The sequence below is a fragment of the Pan troglodytes genome, chromosome 1, assembly GCF_028858775.2.
Source record: "Pan troglodytes isolate AG18354 chromosome 1, NHGRI_mPanTro3-v2.0_pri, whole genome shotgun sequence".
Classification (NCBI taxonomy): domain Eukaryota; kingdom Metazoa; phylum Chordata; class Mammalia; order Primates; family Hominidae; genus Pan; species Pan troglodytes.
In genome coordinates, this window is record NC_072398.2 from 25587664 (window position 1) to 25601696 (window position 14033).

Sequence of the window (14033 nt, forward strand, 5' to 3'; positions counted from 1 at the left end):
TTTGTAATACATACAGATGTATAGCAGAAAACATAATATATATATAGGGTTCAGTACTATTTGCAATTTCAGGGACCCACTGAGTGTCTCAGAACATATTCCCCACAAATAAGGGGAGATACTCTACCTTACTGTTAACTATAGGTGCTATACTGTACAGCAGACCCCTGGAACTTACTCGTCTTGTATAATTATAACTTCATACCCATTGAACGACAACTCCTGACAACCCCTCCTTCTGCTTGGTTTTTCTCCTAGAATCCTTGCCCCACCTCTGTCTGGATGTAGAAGGTAGGAGTTTGACAGCCAGGGTTGCATCCTCGTCCTGACTCTTTCTGGCCATCAGCCCAGTCACTTACTGTCTCAGAGCTTTAGTAACTTCCTTACCTGCAAGTGGTTTCACAAAGGACCTACTGCATAGGTTGTTGTGAAGAATAGATGAACCGGATCACGGACAGGCTTGGCCTGGGGCATAAGACATGCTCAGTAAGTGCCAGCCACTCTTAGGCCCCTTCTCTCTCCCTGCCCCAGGCCAGGAGCTCCAGGCTGAGAGCCAGCGGTGGCCTCATCGCTGAGGTACACTTTCTCGGAATATGGGCTTGCCAGGATCGCCCCAAAGCGAGCCTCCCTGGGCTCCAAATTTGGTTTGGCCCCCTTCCAAACTGCTTTCCTAGCACCCCATAAGATTCAGAAATGTTAATGACTTCCAGGGAGTCTCTTTACCTCCCGCAGGAAGCCACTGTCACTTTGTAGAATGGCTTTAGAAAAGATACGTTTCATTAAATTTCAGAGCTGGGGCCAGTCGCAGTGGCTCACGCCTGTAATCCCAGCACTCTGTGAGGCCGAGGCGGGTGGATCACCTGAGGTCGGGAGTTTGAGACCAGCCTGACCAACATGGAGAAACCCTCTGTCTACTAAAAATACAAAATTAGCCGGGCGTGGTGGCACATGCCTGTAATCCCAGCTACTCAGGAGGCTGAGGCAGGAGAATCGCTTGAACCCAGGAGGCAGAGGTGGCAATGAGTTAGGATCACACCACTGCACTCCAGCCTGGGCAACAAGAGCAAAACTCCATCTAAAAAAAAAAAACATTCAGAGCTGGAAGGGACCTTTAGAAACCATTTGCCGCACCACAGGCCTCTCCAGCAGGAACTGGCTCCAGACGGGACAATCAGCCTCGGAAGGGGAGCAAGTGTGCTGTGCAATAGAGATGCTACATCCAGAAAAGAGAGAGAGAAGGATGTCGTGCCTGGTGACATTTACTCTCCAGGAAGGTTTGATGAACTTTTGCTGGGTGTAGACTTTGAATTAGCTAAAGGTGTTGAAAATTTGGGGGCTGTTGTTTCTCGTTGGGTTCCTTGGGGAGTTGAGCTTGAGAAAGCTGGGCATAGAGGTGGAGGTTTCATGATGGAACTGTTTAGGTAACTTTTTAAAAACCCACATCCTCCCCCTATCCCCTACCAGGGTATCTCAGAGCCTTCACTCAGGGGAGCGTGTGCTGTGAAAAAGCTTCCAGGTGATTCTGATACACATCTTTGCCTCTGGCCAAGAGGCACGGGCCTAGGCTGAGGAACAGAGAATAAGCAGCCTGCACTAATGACATCACAGCATGGCCCTGGCTGATAGACCAGGATGTGGGAAAAGGAGACCCCACATTTGTGTCATTTATAGTTGACCCATTCTTTTCACAGATGTCCCTTCACTTGATGTCCAAGTTTACACTCAGATAGTCAAGGCTGGCCTATCTCCATTTTGCAAATGGGAAAGTTTAGGCCCCGTTAGGATGAGTACATCCTGCAAAAAGGGAAGAGCCAGAGGAGGAACCCAGCTCTTCTGAGCCAAATGGCAGCAGTCTCAATCCTGGGTATATTGAGGGTGTGACCAGTGGCACTGTGGCCATTTCCAAGTGGAGGTGGGGAGACTTTAACATGTGCTTTTAAAAAGCATTTCTTTGACCCCTTTGTCAAACTCACATGAAAAGCCCCCAGTTTCTTTGATGTCGTTGGAGCCAGGCTCTCATAGTTCTCTTAGATCATCTCTGAGCGGGCAGCCTCCAAAATAGTCATGGAGTGAGGGTAGTTTCTCAACTCTCCTGGCAGGGGCTGAGCAGTGAGATGATGTCCACACGCATTATTCTTTGGTTTGATGGCAGCCCAGGAGTCTAGTAGGAAATAATTAAAGCCAGCTCCCAACTGGGGTTTAGGCACAGATGATGGCCTGGGTTTCCCCAAGTCAGATGGTTTGGAAAGAACACATATGACTCCTGTGGGGAGGTGGCAGTGAGTGAGGCAAAGATCTGATGAGTGGAGCAGTCTAGGCAGCAAGGCGTGGTGCTGGAGGGAACTGTGGCCCACATTCCAGGTACGGTGGGAGGCTGGCCTGGCTATCCTTACTGCGCCCTCCCATGGTGCCTGGAGCCAGGGAGGCCAAGGGTTGGGGCATCAAGGTGAGAGCTGTCCCTCCTTACCCAATACTCCTTCTGAAGGAGCTGGTCATGAGAAGGGGACAGAACTTGTCTGCAGGCCAGAGGTGGGGCAGGAGGTGGTGAGGTTGGCAGACTGGAGGCAGTCTGAAACTGCCTGGTCACTGGGCACACATAGGCCTGGTTAGACTCCCATGGGCATCTGAGTATAGGAGTTTTGGACAGAAGACAGAGGCAGCAGCTTTCTTATCTGTGAGCCCTTCTACTCCCCTGCCCACCCTGCCTGGGTCTTCTAGAGGCAATGACTCGACTATACACCTCCCGAGAAAACACTGGAATCTCTGCTAATCAAATAGTGATATTGGTCAGTGCTACAGATATGACATTGATAGACACCAGTGTGAAGCCTGCCCACATGTGAGTTACATTGGTTTTGGGAAGGATTTCTTGCAAACTCAGGCCATTTCTGTTGGAGGGACCTTGTTCGTCTCCATAGGCGGATGAAGCCTGGGGGAAATGGGGGCTGCAGACAAGGAAGCTGGCGCCCTGCTTGGGAAGTGATTTGCCGAAGCCCACTGTAGTGAATGTTGGGGTGCACCCTTCAGATGCCCCACCCTGGACTGAGGATCTCATCTCCCAGTCACTGGGAATGTTGCCTCCTGCTGGCTCGCAGCTGAGTCCTTTCTGGGAATTGCCCTCAGCCAAAGAGAGTCCCAGTCAGACCATGTTCCCTTCCTGGAATAGCCAGACTCACTCACCCAACGAAGATGGTCCAATAACACTGCCCAATAACCTCCCTGCCCGCTAAGCTCTATCTCAGAGCCCGCTTCCCAGGAGCCTGAGCCAGGCAGCTCCCAGCCTGTGGGCTTTACATCACTGCATGCTTCCTACATAGGAGGAGAGACAGTGAACAGAGCCAGGACCCTGCTGCCAACCTCAGAACACTTAGATTTGAGCCGTGCCCTGAGCACTCTTTCAAAGCCTTGGAGATGTGTACAAAAAATGGAAGAAGCCCCTGGAGAGAGAGTGCTGCAGTTACCAGGAGCCTGTTTGCTGTGTGTCCTCTGCCCCATGGGCGGCTTGTGAAAAAATAGAGACAGCAGAGTCTAGTCTAATATGCAGACATGTTGGCTTTTTATTTACCCAGATGTCCGGTGGCATTGCAGGAACAAGCCATAGTAGGCCTTACTTCTAGCCAGAGAGCAAGTTTTGCAAAGATTTGTTTATTGTTCAGCCCTTTGTAGTAGTTAGAGTTCTCTGGAGAAACAGAGTCAATAAGATGTTGATAGGAGGGGAGATTTACTGTTTTTTTTTTTTTTGAGATGGAGTTTTGCTCTTGTTGACCAGGTTGGAGTAGAATGGTGTGATCTTGACTCACCACAACCGCTGCCTCCTGGGTTCAAGCGATTCTCCTGCCTCAGCCTCCCGAGTAGCTGGGATTACGGGCATGTGCCACCACACCTGGCTAATTTTGTATTTTTAGTAGAAACGGGGTTTCTCCATGTTGGTCAGGCTGGTCTCAAACTCCCCACCTCAGGTGATTTACTTTAAGGAATGGCTTCCGTGATAGTAGAGGCAGCTGGTAAGTCCAAAATTTGCAGCGTGGGCCTGCAGGCTGGAGACCCAGGGAAGAATTGATGTTGCAGCCATAAGACAATGTGCTGGTGGTATTTATTCTTCCCCAGGAGAGGTCAATCTTTGTTCTCTTAAGGGCTTCATTGGATTGAATGAGACCCACCCAGAGGCCAATCTGCTTCGCTCAAAGCCTACTGATCTCACCTAAAAATACCTTCCTGGCAACATCCATATGTGTTTGGCCAACTATGTGAGTGCCGCCAAGGTGATGCAAAACATTAACCATCACACCTTCCCCATTGTAAAATCTCAATTCATTTCAGTCCTGGGAGGCTTCTGCTCTCATTGCCTTAACAAACCACATGCTCCAGAGCCTGCCAAGGTGGCGTCATTCTCAACTAGGCATGAATGTCGGCCCTCAGGGATCCTTCTGGGGCTTTACATTTTCTTGTGCATGGTGCATTTTTTGATCTATCGCATTTCTATTTACCAGGGGCTGGCAAGCTTATTCTATGAAGGGCCAGAGTAACGATTTTAGGATATGCACGCCACGTATATCTCCGTTGTACATTCTTCTTTGTTTTGGAATCCTTTGAAAATATAAAAACCATCTTAGCTTGCTGCTCATACAAAAACAGGCCAAGGGCTGGATTGGCCGGCAAGCTGCAATTTGCCAGTACTTGATTTAAACTCCTAATATTCCAGGTGCATCTGGATGCTTGACATTCCTGGGCCACTTCAAATTGCTAAGTGCCCTCCTCCAAACACTCCTGAAGCCCATTTGTTCAATAGAAACCTAAATAACACAGACGCTGTGAGGACAACTGGAAGAGAAGAGCCTCTCTTTCCCAAGCTCTAATTACCAAAGTTCCCCCAAAAGATGTTTCAGAAGCTTGTTTTGAGAGGAGGAAAACTGCAGACCATGGCGAAGGTGTCTCCATCATGAAAGCTTTATGCTGGGAGAACAAAGGGTGAAGAACACAGACCATCAGCCTCCCCCGCCCTGTGGTTTCCCAGGACAGTCTCTTCCAATTCTGTTTCATGCTTAAGGTCCCCAACAGAGAGAACTACCCTGTGTGGTCCCCCAGGCTGGGAGGAAGGGAGCGGTCTGACTGTGACAGATGTCTCTGGCTGACAGCACACTCTCCTGGAGCCTGGGGCCTGGGAAGGTGCCTGCTAGGTGGGCTGGAGCCACAGGCAGCTAGCGAGGCCCCTCAGCCCCACAGAGAGCCTTCCAGGACCAGAGACATGGATTATTAAACCTAGATTTTTGGTGCGTGTGTAGAGAGTGAGGGGTGGCAAGGATGAGGGTTTTTACAAACCACCAGCGAATCAACTTAATTACATGATCCTTTATGAAAATGCGAACTCTTACCCTGGCGGATGATATTTTAGTGTGTGTGGGCTCCTCCCTGAATGAGAGTTCATTGAGAATGGAAATAGCTCCATTCATTGCTCCCCTAGGGTTGTATTTGATCTCTGGTTTTAAAGAAGCCCTTTCTCATAACTTGAACTTTTCATTCTTGGGATTCCTTTCCTTCCCTCTGTCTCTCCCTCCCTCTCTCCTTTCTTCCCTCCCTCCTTTCCTTCCTTTATTCATCAATGATATGGTTTGGCTTTGTGTCCCCACCCAAATCTCATCTTGAATTGTAATCCCCATAAAACCCACATGTGAAGGGTGGGACCAGGAGGAGTAAGTGAATCACGAGGGCAGTTGTTTCCCCCATGCTGTTCTCATGATAGTGAGTTCTCACTAGATCTGATGGTTTTATAAGGGGCTCTTCTCCCTCTGCTCGGCACTTCTTCCTGCCACCTTGTGAAGAAGGTGCCTTGCTTCCCCTTTGCCTTCTGCCATGATTGTAAGTTTCCTGAGACCTCCCCAGCCATGTGGCACTGAGTCAATTAAACCTCTTTCCTTTATAAATTACCCAGTCTTTGGCAGTTCTTTATAGCAGTGTGAAAATAGACTAATACAGCCCCTTTCATCATCTGTCATGTACCTGTTATTGCAGGTGTTGTGAGAGATAAGGTATTATACCTACCCTCAGGTAGCTCAGGGGAGGGCTTCCGTGAAGCAAATATGGAAGGATCTCTGTTCATTTATGGTCTTCTCTTTCTCACCTAAAGTATTGTGCCTGTGATATTAATGGGAGAATGCAAATGTACCAAGCACTGGATTAGCTTGGGGACCCCTTCTGGATGAAATCTGTTGCTACAGGTGGCATCTGTCCCTACACCTGCTCCCCTTTGTTCTGAGAGGATCCATCTTTGGAGCACCAGGCTGTGCAGGCTAGCTGCCTTTCTCCTCACAGGGCTGGGCAGAGCTCAGCAGACAAGGGATCACCTGTCAAAGAGTCTCCACCCCACGGCTGAAGATTGTGACCATGTGGCAAACTCCAGCCCTAAAGGGACCCGTCAGAGTAAGGTGCCCCAGAACAGAAGATCAGAAACAGACACAGAGACTGCCAAATACAGAGGGCAATATCTCTCGGAGGTTAGAACAAGAATAATTCCCCAAGACCTTTCCAGAAAGTGTAATCATATAGTTCAGAAAAATGCACTGTGTGTTTTAGTAGAAGAACACATATTTTGTCCTAAGTTTGCCTTTAGATTTGATTAAAAGTATATGGTTACAGCTGCTGCTGTTGGGATCAATTAGAATCAAGCCTGTAAATGACTTTCTTCCACAGGGACAGTTCCAAGTCTGCTTGAGGTCCCAGAACTGTCCCCTGGGAAACCTGGGGAGTGCGTGTGAGGACTTCTTTTTCTTTCTAAATGCCAGCATTGGACTGATTATTCTAGAGTTTGTACTTCATTCCTAATTAATATAAAAGTAAGGTTTTCAGAATCATCCAATTTTGTTACTTTTTCTTTGTGAAGTAGGACATTTAAACAGGATCCTCTTATGGTAAATCATTCAGATCCAGCTAAAGTTCAGGAGAATAATAATAGGTGCTCTGAAAATCATGGAGTGTGTCTTCAGAATTTGCCACACACAGCACTATTTTAATTTCTGAGTTAATACAGGTTCTAACTCATGATAACAATGACTTTATGAAGACAGTCTCTGGATAACAAAGCTATTTTCAGCCTTTACTGAATGGTTCAGAAATCATACTGCTTTAATCTGTTTTTAATATACTTTTTTTGGCTCTCTGGCGTCTTGAAAAATGTTTTATGATTCAGGAAAGTAAGCCATGTTTGCACGATGGAAAGGAAGACAGAAATGGCATTGTCATTTATTCACTTACTCATCTCAGTTATGTCTCCAATTTTTTAAATCAGTGAAATCATAATAATAACAATACCTTCCTTATAAGGCTGTTGGAGGCTTAGGGCACCTGCCAGGCAAAAGATGAAATCTCAGTTTCCATCTTCTAGCTTCTTTGTTTCCTCTCCTTCCTCCTCAGTAACTAATAAACAAATGCTATATGCTAGAGATTTTACTATATAAAGGATATATAATTTTAAGGAAAATTCCAAGTAAAATAGCAGAAATTATAATATAGGATGAAAAATGTTACAATATAAACATAGTGGGAGATCCTCAATATTCCTCCCTTCTCCCTTTTTCTTCTGTTTCTGCTCCCAAAAAGAGATCTTGGCATTTCCTTGGTTTTTCTTAGTGGAGTAAGTCCTTTTTGAGGCACTAAATGGAGCCTCTTTCACACCTGAAAAGGGATGGGGGTGTTGGGTTCCCAGAAGAGGATCTGGATCTCTGTGTTGAAGAGGGAGAGTGACTTCATCTTTGGAGAAAAAGGTGTCTTTAGACCCTTTGCATTCGGAGGCTGTTGGACCCCTGGCAATACTTAGGGTGACCACATTTCCAGGAAAGCTGTTGTCCTCTGTGTCCCAAGGCTGGAAGAGGAAAGTTGCCCCACTTCCTGTGTGATGGGTGTTTAGGGAAGGCAGGACATGAAGGCACACAGGTGGAGGCCTGAGAGACTCCGTGGGGGCTCCTAGGACTGCCGTCCTTAGGGGGATGCCTGGGTGTGGGCCTGAAGGAGGTGAGTACCAGAGCCCTGAGAACTGAGGGAGCCACGGAGCACTATGTGGGCACACTCCTCCCTTGGAGATCAAGGAAGCCTGTACCTGGGCAGCAGTCAGCACTGTCTTAGACTCAGAGGACCAGCGTCAACGGCAGCTGACAGCAAAAAGCAGGGAGGGATACAGGGAGTACCAGGAGAGAGATTTTGGACTTCTCATTCCTCTGGCATGTAGGTCTGAGCTGGCTTTATTTTTCATTTGTAAAAAATAGAATAGATATGACTTTACTTGAGGTCTGAATTTGCAGAGCAGTTCACACTGGTTACCTAAGCATATGCAGCAGGGCTGTGGGGCTTGTTGTAGGGGACTCTCCCCTCCTGCCACTGTCGTGTTTTCCTCGGACACTCATTCATTCATTCATTCACTCAACAAACTATATGTCACAGTTGTTGTCTCAGCTCACTTCTTGTTCTGGAAGCTTCCACGGTTCCCCGTGATCCACTGCAGTAAGGACAACCCTCTGCAGTCTGGCCCACACCTACCCTCATCTTTCAAGTCTAACCTCTCACTCCTTCACATGTACACTTCCTAGTCAGAATATAGACAGACTCTTCCCAGATGTCCACACATGCCCTGGGCTGTCCTGCCTCATGCCCCTGCTAGTGCCTTTCTTCTGCTTGGAATGGCCCTGGGCCCCAGCACCATCACTCACTGTCTCCTCCAACCCCCTCCAAAGCCCAGTTGTTCAACAAGAATCTAAATGACAGAGACCCTGTGAGGACACCGGAAGAGAAGGGCCTCCCTCTCCCAAGCTCTAATGACCTAAGCTCCCCGGAAAGATGTCTCAGAAGCTTGTTTTGAGCGAAGAAAAACTGCAGATGATGGGGAAGGCATCTCCATCGTGAAAGCTTTATGCCAGGAAAACAAAGGGTGAAGAGAGACCACTAGAAGAACACAGACCGTCAGCCTTCCTCCCTCAGTGTTTCTCAGCACAGCCTCCTCCAATACTGTTTCATGCTTAGGGTCCCCAACAGAGAGAACTACCCTGAGTACCCCCACGAGGCTGAGAGGAGGGGAGCGGTCTGGCTGACAGCTGCCTCTGGCTGACAGCACACTGTCCTGGAGCCTGGGGCCTGGGTCAGTGCCTGCTAGGCGGGCAGCAGTCATAGACAGCCGGCGAGGCCCCTCAGCCCTGCAGAGAGCCTTCCAGGTTCTGAGTCATGGATTATTAAACCTAGCTTTTTGGTGTGTATTTGGGGGGTGGGGTGGGGGTTTTGATAAACCACCTGTGACCCTCGGGTGGTTTTGAATCTCTCTGAGTCTTGAGTATCTCTTTGGAAAAAGAAAAGGATGTCACCAGACAGAGTTGCAGGGAAGTCGGCTTTGTACTTCATATTCCACCGGGGTCAGCTTAAATCCATTCACCATTAGGCTTTCCCTAATTCCTGGCTCCGTGGTTATTAAATCTCTGACTTTGAACACTTGCAGCATTGGGTTTGTAGCTCTCTCACGGCACTCGTAGCTGTAAAGTCAGATAGCTGTAAACTCCTGTAGGCTGGAAATGGCTCTGACAAATCTTTGTATTCCCCTGCCATAGCCAATGGAATGAAGTAGAAATTATTCACACTTGGTTGATTTGAAAGCTCACAATATGAACCAACAGTTATGGAAGCTTTTTTTCTACGTGGCAGGCAAGCATTTTGCACAGACTTTTCTCATGTTGTTCTCACAAGGAGACCTCATGGGGCGGGTACTTTGATGAGCCCCGATGACATCTTGGAGAGGTGAAGTAACTTGCCTGAAGTCATTCAAGCAAGCAAGAGGTGCCCTCAGGACTCAGCCCAGGCAGTCTGATAGCAGTCCACCCTCTCAACCTCCGGTGCTGTATGTCTGCTAGTTCATAAGCATGTGATGGTTTCACAACATCTGAAACCCCACCCCAAAAGAGGTTTCAGAAGGTTGTTTTGAGAGAAGGAAAATTGCAGACAACAGGGAAGCCTTCTCCATCATGAAAGCTTTAAGTTAGGAGAAAAAGGGAGACGAAAGACCATTGGAAGGATGCAGACCAGCAGCCTCCGTCCCCTTAACTGGCTGAGCTGCTGGTTTGAGCTATCTTCTGCAGCTTACAGAAAATCAAGCTTCTCCCCAAAGAAGAAATGAAGATAACTACCCAAAAGGCCGATGGCTTTACAGCTTGGCAGACATTGGAATCCCCTGGAGAACTCTTTTTTTGACACCTGGTGAGGTCTGTGGAGAGAAACCTGCAAGGGAGTGTGAATCTTCCCTTGTTTTTTGTTTTTGCCCCTGGCAACCACCATTCAACTTTCTGTCTCTGTGAATTTCACTGTTCTATGTACCTCATGTAAGTGGAATCATATAGTTTTTGTCCTTTTGAAACGGGCTTATTTCATTTAGCATAATGTCCTCAAGGTTCATTCATGTTGTAGCATGTATCAGAATCTTCTTCCTTTTCAAGGCTGAGTAATATTCCATTGTATGGATAGACCACATTTTGTTTATCCATTCAGCTCTTGATGGACACTTTGGTTGTTTGCACCTCTTGGCTATTGTGAATAATGCTGCTATAAATATGAGTGTGCAGATATCTGTTTGAGTCTCTGCTTAGAATTCTTTTGGGTATATACTCAGAAGCGGAAGTGCTGGATCATTTGATAATTCTATTTTTAATTTTTGAGAAAGTTATACCATTTTCCACAGTGGCTGCACTGGGAGGATTGATTGAGCCCAGGAGTTTGAGGCTGCAGTGAGCCGTGATCGCACCACTGCTCTCCGGCATGGGCAATAGAGTGAGATTCTGTTTCAAAAAAAAAAAAAAAAAGTAGAGTGACGTAGAAAACATACTTGTCATTGACGGTGGCATTTAGTAAACATTCAGCAGATGCTACTCTCCTAACTGTTCCCCTTTCTTCACTTAATCTCAGAATCCTGCCTTGATACAAAACAGTATCACATGTGTGCACCTAGGGGAGAAGAAGAAGAGAAACAGCTGGAAACGTGGATCTCATTGGATTACAGAGGGCCTTGAATGCCACATAAGGAATTTGGACTTTCTTCTGCGGATAGCTGCAGTAATGGGTTGAACTGTGTCCCCTCAAAATTCATATGTTGAAATTCTATTCCCCCAGTAATTCAGAATGTGAACTTATTTGGAAATTGGGTCACTGCAGATGTAATTAGTTAAGTTAGGATGAGGTCATGCTGGAGTAGGGTGGGCTCTAATCCAGCACCACTGGTATCCTTATAAAAAGATACTAGCACTGAGAGAGCCAGCGCTGGCCTGGGGGAGTACTGGAGGCAGCAGTGAGAGCTGTGTGTTTGGGAGTCAGGTGGTGACTGAGGCCCCACGGCGAGCGTGCAAGCGTGCGTTTGGTTCTCGGTGTGTTGGGCAGCAGGGGAACCATGGGATCCAACACACATTTTTTTTTTTTTTTTTTTTTTTGAGATGGAGTCTCACCCTGTGGCCCAGGCTGGAGTGCAGTGGCATGATCTCAGCTCACTGCAACCTCTGCCTCCCGGTTTCAAGCGATTCTCACGCCTCAGCCTCCAGGTAGCTGGGATTATAGGCACCTGCTACCACGCTGGACTGATTTTTGTATTTTTGGTAGAGACGGGGTTTCACCATGTTGGCTGGGCTGGTCTCAAACTCCTGACATCAGGTGATCCACCCTCCTCAGCCTCCCAAAGTGCTGGGATTACAGGCATGAGCCACCGCCCCCGCCCCCAACACACATTTTGCAAGAGCAAACGCATGGAGGAATGTTCTGTTTGAGTGCACTTGTAGCTGTTGGGCTCTGGGCAAACCGTATGAGCCCTGAGATCCACAAGGAGAGGAGGAGTTCCTGGAAGTGGTGGAGGTGAAGGCACCACAATGAGCTGCCTCCCTTTAGCATCCTCAAGCGGCGTCCCGACCCCTTCAAGTCAAAGGCAGACATGTTCAGGGAGCACCTGCTATGAGCTGCTGCCCAAAGAGGTGGATGGGGTGGTCTCAAAAGGTGAAAAGACACAGGGAGGCCCTGCCCACAGGGCCATCTCCTGTGGGCAGCAGAGGCTTGCTCACAGCAGCTCAGGCAAAGAGCTGCAAGTCTGAAGAGCCAAGGGCGCTCTGTGCAGCGGGAGCTGGAGGGAAGCAGTGTCATTAACATCCCTGCCATTTGTCATCATCAAAAGATATTTATTAAGCACCTAATTGAGCCTGATACTGTGCTTGTATTTTATTTTCAGAGCTTGTAAGGACTAAACAATGTGCAAACAAGCAAATCAAATATCCATATAAGGCAGGTTACTTGTTTCATTAATTTTCCTTTTCTCTCTTCTCTTCTTTCTCTTCTCCCAGTTTTGAACTCCCCAAACCTGGCTAATTACAAATGACGTGTATGCACAAAAGGTTATCATGGAGCTGCGGTTCACCTTCCAGTGATGATCATCCCACAGCCCCAACCCACACCCTCCACCAACACACAATTTTATACACATAGTGCACACATACCCCACACCACAAAATTACCCTCACACACATGCACCACACACAGCCCAGACCACACATTCCTATACACCACATGCATGCAATGCACATACCAGACACACACATACACCCGACACACTACACACACCACACACACCCCATACCCCACAACACACCACACACACGCAGTCTGCAGGCTGTCTGGAGGCTGCTGCTGCTATCCAGAGAGACGTGGTGAAAAGACTAAGCTTTTAGGGACCATGCAGGCTCAGAAACGGACAAGAGGAAAGAGCTGCGACAAGCAGGTGAGCTGAGAGCCACTCACCAGAACAGAGTCCCAGCAGGGCTGCCTCACGCTGAGGAGACCTTCCCTGGCCCACAGCCAGGTGAGCAAGGCATCTCATGGCTCCTGCCTCCTCTCCCATGTCACTTCACTCTCAAAGAGGAGAAGGGCTGCCTGCTTGGTCTGATTCTTATGTTAAAGCTGGAGGGAAGTAGGGGGCACGACAAGGGTAAAGTGAGCGGGTGAGGGTGCAGGGTGTGGGCACCGCCCTCCGGCCCCTCTCCGAGGCTGGGAGTGTGGAGGGTTCAGCCCCAGGCCCTCTGTCTCCCTGTCATTACCCTCTCACCCCCAAAACATGGGACAAGTGTTGCTGCTCCCTTCTTCCCACGGCTGTGGGGTAAACCCTTCCTCACATAGGAACGGCAGCAGCTGATGTCTGGGTTTGGGAAAGCAGGCAAATTACTCTTTGATCTGCTTGACTTGAGTTTCCCCAGCCCTCCCTTGTTGAGGAGAAAGGAGTCCTCTCTGCATCCCGCCTGGCTCCGGAAGGTCTGCATTGTGATTTGGGGCAAGTTTGACTATTCATTTAAGTGTTGCATTGCCTTATTTTGTCCTCCTTGCCTGGCGACTCTGCCAGAGAGGTTGCCCTGGGCAGGACCTAGGTAGTTGGTTTTCTCAGCTTGTGCTCTCCCTCACTCCCTCACCTCCTCACTCCCTCACCCTCTCACCTCCTCACTTCCTTACCCCCACACCTCCTCGCTCCCTCATTCCCTCACCTCCTCACCCTCTTACCTCCTCACTCTCTCACCCCCACAACCTCCTCACCCCCCCAACCTCCTCACCCCCTCACCCCCTACCTCCTCACCCTCTCACCTCCTCACCCCCTCACTCCCCAACCTCCTCACCCCCCCACCTCCTCACCCTCTCACCTCCTCACCCCCTCACCCCCAACGTCCTTATCCCCCAACCTCCTCACCCCCCCACCTCCTCACCCCCTCACCCCCCACCTCCTCACCCCCACCTCCTCACCCCCACCTCCTCACCCCCTCACCCCCCACCTCCTCACCCCCACCTCCTCACCCCCTCAACCCCCACCTCCTCACCCCCACCTCCTCACCCCCACCTCCTCACCCCCTCACCCCCCATCTCCTCACCCCCTCACCCCCACCTCCTCACCCCCCCACCTCCTCACCCTTTCACCTCCTCTCCCCCTCACCCCCCAACCTCCTCACCCCCACCTCCTCACCCCCCCACCTCCTCACCCTTTCACCTCCTCTCCCCCT